Consider the following 8,185-nt stretch of genomic DNA (forward strand, 5'->3'; position numbering starts at 1 on the left):
GTGGGTCCTGTTTCATCTCCTTTTATTTCCCCTAATATCAGGAAGTACCAAAAGAAGTGAGGGAATGAAAATACAGACTAGAACGGCACCCAAATCCTGAAAACGGCCAAAATAAAAATGTAAAGAAATCCTTCTTTAGCCAGGTACCAGTGGCTCACACCTGTAATCCTAGCTACTCAGTGTAAGGCACTGCTGAATGAAGACCACGGCATGGCACGTGTGGAAAGGAAAGATTTATTAAGATCCAGACTGATGGCTGCCCCCCACCCCTACCCCGAGGTCAGGGAGCAGTGACTTGGGTGAATTGGGTAGTGGGCTTTATAGGAGGAGCCAAGCCATGGGGGAGGAAGAGAGTCTCTGGTCTCTGATTATCTGTGATCACCAGATGGAACAGGCCGACATGCCTGGCTAGTTGAGTAACTGGAAGTTCCTGAATTGTTTTACAAGCCGAGAAACAATCAGGCAGGGAGAAACAAGCGGTCATAAATCAGGGGGTCTGGTTTTAAGGTGTAGCCTCGGGTCCTTCTGCCCGCCCCAAGAATGCCAGGGACCTAACACTCAGGAGGTAGAGATCAGGAGGATCACAGTTTGAAGCTAGCCCAGGCTTCAAATAGTTCATGAGATCCTATCCTGGAAAAACCCATCACAAAAAAGGGCTCAAGGTGTAGGACCTGAGTTCAAACCTCAGTACTGAAAAAAAAAATCCCTATTTATTTTGATATTTTTCTCTTTGTCATAAAACATTATATTTACTTTTGTCCTTCCCTTAACATACTAACATATTTATTTAATTTTTTTTGGTGGTTTTACTACCTTGAGCTTTTCTGCCCACCCAGCACCGGCTTTTCCAAAACAGTCTCAAATACCAGAAAAGTTGTAGTGTGTTAATCAGGGATCTCCAGAGAAACAGAAGAGGAGAGGAAAGGAGAGGGGATTTAGAGGGAACTGGTTCACACAGTTAGAGAGGCTGTGATGTCCCAGGATCTACAGTCAGCAAGCTGGAGAGACCCAGGACAGCTATAATGTCGTGAGCTGCAGCCTAAGTTCAAGTCCAAGTGCGGGAGGAGCCCAATGTCCCAGCTCAAAGTCAGTCAGGTTGACAGATCAAATTCTCTTTGTCTCTTTGTTCTCTTCAGGTCCTCAATGAGTTGGAGGAGGCCCACCCACGCTGGGGACCAGAGCACTCTGTCTTACTCATGCTACTGATTCAAATGCCAAACTCGTCCAGAGTCACCCTCCAGACACACCCAAGTCAACGCTTAACCCAATATGTGGGCATCTGGGGCCCGATCAAGTTCACACACAACGTGAACCACCACAAAAATGAAGACCGGCTATCGTTAACCCCTGCCACATTTGTCCCACTGCCCTGCCCTCTTCTGCAGGTGGCACAGGAAGTCCTATGCTGGCCGGTGGGGGCGGGGGAGGCTGGGGCCTGAGGTGTGCACAGGCAGCTTCTTTGCCAGGGAGAAAGGTCACTGCCAACCCTGCCAGGGAAGAAACAGGGATTTCCTGATACCAACCCCAGAAGCAAGGCCAAGCCCCCTGTAGGCTCAGTGAGACACAGGGTCTAAGGGCCAATGCTTCCATTTCTTTTAAGATCAGAAGAAAAAGTAATTTGTCACCAGCCCAGCCTGGTTATGTTGTCGTTAAGCCTGTGCAGCCACTCAGAAGGGAAGGGAGTGAGCTGATGAGACAGCACTCTCACCTACAGTGACTCTTCCTTGGGCCTTTAGCTGGGGCTAAACTCAAGCACATGGCTTCAGAAATTGTCCTGGGAGAATCTTCCTCTCTTGTGAATCAGCTTGGCAGTGTAAAAACCGCACAAATGCACTGTGACTGCTCCTTCCTTAAAACCCAGCAACAAAACTCCCACAGCAACCTCCTTGTTGCTTTTCAACAATCACAGCACATCCCTGTTCCTCCTCCCAGCAAAACCCTTTGCAAGCTCGTCCTTTGCTCCTCCCACACCCCCACCAGGTTCAGCTGTCATTTCCTTCTCTCATGAGAGTGAACGTGGTTTGTAACACCTTGACCGCTGGCCACATTAGCACAGGAACACCCCGCTCCTGCAGTCTGGTGCGGGGCCTCAGCTTCCTGCTTCCCCCTCTCCGGCTGCTCCTTTGCTGGGTTCTCCCCAACTCACGAATGAGGGCAAGACCTGGGCCTGTCCTCCACAGGCATTCTCCTGGCAAGCCTTGCGGTGACATAGCCCCGTCTGACACCTGGACTGTGGGTGTGAGACCCCCAACCAGAGGACACATCGAGCTGCAGCTGGACTCCTGACCCACAGAAACTGTGAGGCACCCCAGGTGAGCTGCTGCACGCTAAGATTTGGGGTGATTGTTACAGACAACAGAGAATGTGGAACCAGCAATGCCTGGCTGGTGGCAAGCACCCAGTGACCCATGGCGGCCATTCTGTGCACACGAGGGGATCCACAATGCCCAAAAATCACAGAGGAGCAAACCTGCTCCCCAGGCACTTGACACAAGCCCTTCACAGGGAACTCACGTCCTCTGCCGCTTTATAAAGTCACGTTCAGGCAGAGCAATACGCTATCATCTAAGAAGGAGAGGTGGCCCAAGTTTATAAATGTATTTGTTTATATTAAACAACCCAACCAGGAAAACCTAAAATATAAGATTATACAACGAGGAAGAGAAGGGATAGGGCACAGGGGGTAAGGACGGAACCAGACTTCTCTAAATACAACTGCTTATCAGTTTTGACTTTGAAGCTACATACATGCTTTATTCAATAATAAATCAAAATAAAGCAGGGCATGGTGGAGCACATCTGTAATCCCAGCACTCAAGAGGCTGGAGTAGGAGGATAATGAGTTCAAGACCAGTCTGGGCTACATAGCAAAGCCCTGTCTCAAAACTCAACACACAAAAAAATGGGGCCAGGTATAGTGGCTCTTGGCTACTTGGAAGGCAAAAGGAGGAGGATCATGGTTTGAGGCCATCCTAGGCAAAAAAGTTACTGAGACCCCCATCTTAAACAGCAAGTCAAGAGTAATGGCTCAAGTCTGTAATCCCAGCCACTTGGGAGGCAGAAGTAGGTGAATCACAGTCTGAGGTTTGACCCAAGGCAAAAGCACAAGACCTGTCTAAGAAGCAAAGTAAAAAGGATGAGGGGCTTGACTGAAGTGGTAAAGTGCTTGCCCCACAAGCACGAGGCCCTGAATTCAAAACCTCAGTGACATCATATTTGGATAAATAAATAGAAGTAAAAATAAATGCAAAGGAAAGAAATCACAAATTATTTTTAGTAATCATATTGTCATCAGTAATGTTATTGTTTTGAAATGCACAATATAAAAATGTACTATGTTATATATAATGTAATACATATTATACAATCTATTACATATAGATACATATGGATAAAGCAAATAAGTAATTCTGTTATTTTTTTTTCTTTGCTGTGCCTGGGGTTTGAACTCAGGGCTTTGCACTTGTAAGGCAGGCACCCTACTTCTTGAGCCACATCTCCAGTCCACTTTGCCCTGGTTATCTTGGAGATAGGGTCTCAAGAACTATTTGCCCCAGCTGGCCTTGAACTGGGATCCTTCTGATCTCAGCCTCCCAAATAACTAGGATTCTAGGCGTGGGCCATCAGCACTCAGCTTGTGCTAGGTTTTTAGGAAGCAAGATTTTCAGCATGAGAAAAAAAGAAACAAAAATAAAATCAAAAAGGATATGCATAAACCGTCTCATCCTAAATTTAAACTGGAAGTGTAAACATAAACTCATGATGCATTTTCTCCTAAAAAAGAAAAGTATTTCCCAGCTCCATTCACTCAAAAAAAAAAAAAAAAATGCCTAGAAACAAATAACCCGCCAGTGGCAGAGACCTGATCTCGAGGACCACAGTCTCTAAATGAAAAGGAACTAGGGTTCCCTGGTTGATTCCAGGTCTAGACAAGAAACAGGTCTGGGCTGTCCTGTCATGCTAGAAAGAAAGCTGTTACAGATGGGTGTTGAGGTTCTTTCTGTTCCCCCTGCTATGGTTTGGGAGTGTCCCGCAAAGTCCATGTCTTAAAGGCTTGGTCCCCAGCCTGTGGTGGAACCGCTAGGAGGTGGGGCCTCTTGGGAGGAAGTCAGGTCATTGGGATCATGGCCTCAGAGGGGATAGTAAGACATTGTTCCCCCCACCCCCCATTCCCATCATGCCTCCTGGCTGCCACGAGGTGAACAGTTTCCTCCAAGATGGGTTTCCAGTATGATACACCACCTCCCCACAGGCCCAGAGCCCGGACTGAACCTGAGTCCAAATCATCCTTTCTTCCTTCAAGCTGTTTGCCTCAGATGTTTCGTCACAGTGATGGAAAGCTGACTGCACACCCCTCTACTTTACAAAATATTTGTTGGGTTTTTGCTTCCTCTCTTCGTCAGTCACTATGCAGATCTGAAAAAGTAGGTTGGTGGGAACAGGCAGACCTACGTCAGGCTGTGAATTGCTCAGAGTGAATGGCAGCCCAAGAGGTCAGGAGAGCAGGGTCAAACAGAGGGACTGAAATAATGCAAGTCAGAAAAAGGAGGTACAAATATGGAAAAGGAAAAAGCTGGAGTGAGCCTTGTTGTACAGCACTGGACTTGCACAGAATGCTGGGAAGTCATGGGTTTTAATAAAGAGGAGGTGCAAATTCATATACTTCATACAAAAGATAGACTGTGATTGATTGAAGTTGTATACTATAAACCCTACAGTAGCCATTGGACCAATGAAAGAGCTGGGTGCTAGCCAGACATCCATTGTTCACTCCTGTAATCCTACCTACTCAGGAAACAGAGATCAGGAGGATCAAGGTTCAAAGCCAGCCTGGGCAAATAGTTCTCAAGACCCTTTCTCAAAAAACCCTTCACAAAAATAGGGCTGGTGGAGTGGTTCAAGGTGGAGGCCCTGAGTTCAAGCCCCAGTACTGCCAAAAAAAAAAAAAAAAAAAAAAAAGCCAGGTGCTATAATCCTAGCTATTTCAGATGCTGTGATCAGGAAGATCATAGTTTGAGGCCAGCCCGGGAAACAGTTTGTGAGACCCCCATCTTCAAACTAACCAGAACAAAATGGATTAGAGGTGTGGCTCAAGCAGTAGAGTGCTGATTTGTAAGCATGAAACCCTGAGTTCAAATCCCAGACCCACCAAAAGAAACAAAAAACAATAAGGTTTATACCTAATAAGTCAACATATAAGGTATAATACATTCATTAAAAAATTCAGTTATACCAAAAGAAGACAGAAAAGGAAGAAGCAAGAATGGGTAAGACAAATAGAAAATGAGTAACAAGATCTTAGATTTAAACCTAACCATATCAGTAGTCACATTAAATATAAATGATCTAAATATCACAAGTGAAAGGCAGAGACCATCACATAAAGCATGATCCAGTAGGCCATCTACAAGAAACACACTTCAAAAATAAAGACACAAATAAGTTGAAAGTAAAAGGGTGGGAAAAAATATAGCATGCTATCACTAATCAAAAAAAAAATGGCTTATCAATACCAGACCAAGCTGATTTTCCCCTGCAATGGTACTGGGGTTTGAACTCAGGGTCCCTGTATGCTACGCAGGCACTCTACCAAAGTAGATTTTAGAGCAAAAAATATTACCAGGAATAAAGAGGTGATTTTACAGTAATAAAGGGGTCAATTTATCAAGAGGACAGAACAATACAAAAAGTTTATGCACCTAATAATACAACTTCAAAATGCCTTGAAGCAAAAACTTAGAAAACTGAAGAGAAATCAGGGCACCAGTCATAGTTGAAGATTTCAGTGTCAGGCTTTCAATAATTGATGGAAGAAGAGAGCAGAAACCAGTAAGTACATAGAAGAGTCCCACATTGTCAACTAGACTGGCCTCCTTGCCGTGCATAAGACATTTCACTCAACAATAGCAGAAACACATCTTCCCAAGCTTACACTGAACGTTCATCAAGATAGACGGTACTCCACCCATTCACAAGTCTCAGTACATTTGACAGGATTCAAGCCATGCAAAGTGTCTCTCTCACCATGGACTTAAATGAGAAATTCATAACTGAAAATCCTCTGAGAATGTCCAGATAACACACTTCAAAATAGCCCAGAGGTCAAAAGGGGAATCAGAAGAGAAACTAGAAAGTACTTGGAATACGACAGAGAAGAATTTATGGAATCATTAGCTGTGGATTTTTTGTAGTTCTCTTGTCAAGTGCTCTCCTCTACTCCCACTTTACTGGGGAGTTTTCTCTCTTTCTTCTTTTTTTTTTTTTTTGGTGGTATTTGGGTTTGAACTCAGGGCCTCAGGCTTGCTAGACAGGCACTCTACCACTTGAACCACTCTTCCAGCCCTTTCTTCCTTCCTTCCTTCCTTCCTTCCCTCTCTTTCTTTCTCTCTCTCTCCTCCCCTCCCTCTCTTTCTTTCTTTCTTTCTTCTTTTTCTCTTCCTTCCTTCTTTCCTTCCTCTCTCTCTCTCTCTCTCTCTCTCTCTCTCTCTCTCTCTGATCAAGTGTTGGATTTTTGTCAAAATGCTTCTTCTGCATCTGATATGATTAGGACCAAATGATTTTTGTTCTTTCACCTGTTGATATGTGGACTTCATTAGTTAATTTTATTTGTGTAGTGCAGTGCTGAGGATCAAACCCAGGGCCTGAGCACTGTACCACAGAGCTCCACCCCCAGCCCTAAGTTGATTGAATTCTGGGTAGTGAGTCAGTGCACCTGGGGAGCAGACACTCTTTCCCCACCCTCTCCTTTCCCACTGAGAGGCCAGCAAGCCTTAGGGAGTCCTCAAGGTGGAAGGGGCCTGGGTCCCTGAATTGCTGCCTGGAGGAAAGTCCCACCAATCACCCCCACTCACATTACTGTTATGTGGGTGAGCAACATGGGTTTTTTGGGGGGGCCACTGGTATTTGGGGATTTGTTTGTTACAATAGCTAGCCTTTTCCTGCTGCTAACCTCAAAAGCAGCCTCAGCAATGTATTTTGAAAGATACTTTTTTTTTTTTTTTTTGTGGCACTGGGGCTTGAACTCAGGGCCTTCGCCTTGAGCCACTCCACCAGCCCTATTTTTGTGATTTTTTTTTTTTTTTTTTTTTTTTTGAGAAAAGGTCTCACAGAACTATTTGACCAGGCTGGCTTCAAACCACAATCCTCCTGATCTCTGACTCCTGAATAGCTGGGATTACAGGAGTAAGCCACCGGTGCCCAGCAGAAAGACACTTTCTAATAACCAGTAAGGACCCTGCATACCATGATCATAGCTGAGCCTATTGGTCATTTTGTCTGGAATCAGTTCTCGAGTATTAAAAACCTTAAGTTTATTACCTTTCTGTATCTCTGTATTAAGAACATAAATGTAGGTTATTGTGGGCACGAGGCCTGATCGATAATAGAAGCTTAAAATTTGTAGCAGAGATCCAGAAAACACAGCCCAGGGCTACCTTCTCTGATGCAGCTGGGCCAGGACCTCTTTGCTCTCACCCATCCATGTCTGCTGAAGACCAGCGTCAGAGCCTGGAGCCAGTGGTTCACGCCTGTAATTCTAGCTACTTGGGAGTCTGAGATCAGGGGGGTTGTGGTTCAAGGCCAGCCAGAACAAATGGTTCATGAGACCCCCCATCTAAAAAATAACCAGAGCAAAAAGGACTAGAGGTGTGGCTTAAGGGGTAGAAAGGCCTGCTTTTGAAATCATGAGGTCCTTGAATTCAAATCTCAGTCTCACAAAAATAAATAAATAAGACCAACATGGGGAGGAATGGGAACACGAGCTGCCTCACGTCGCCAAGTCTGGTATGGCTTCCCACCTTCCCACATGCCCGTGATGGACACATCCATGCCTCCAAAAGGAGTCAGTGCTCAAAACACTGGGCCTGCTTCCACATCTACATTTTTTAAGAGAGGTTAAACGTAGGCTAGCCTGATACTCGGAATCCTCCTGCCTCAACTTCCTGATTGCTGAGATTACAAGCATGTACCACCACACCCCTGCTCCCTGGTCTCAGGATTTGATCATTGTGTATTGGAGAGGACACATGTGGACACATGTGTAAACAGCCCTAGAGAGCCTCGAGCTGTGTTGCCAATTAAAACAAACAATTTAGCCCAGAGCAGGTGACTCACGCCTGTAATCCTAGCTATTTGGGAGGCTGAGATTAGGAAAAATCTCAATTTGAGGCCAGCCCAGGCAAACAAC

Source organism: Castor canadensis, chromosome 8 (assembly GCF_047511655.1).
Source record: "Castor canadensis chromosome 8, mCasCan1.hap1v2, whole genome shotgun sequence".
Taxonomy (NCBI): domain Eukaryota; kingdom Metazoa; phylum Chordata; class Mammalia; order Rodentia; family Castoridae; genus Castor; species Castor canadensis.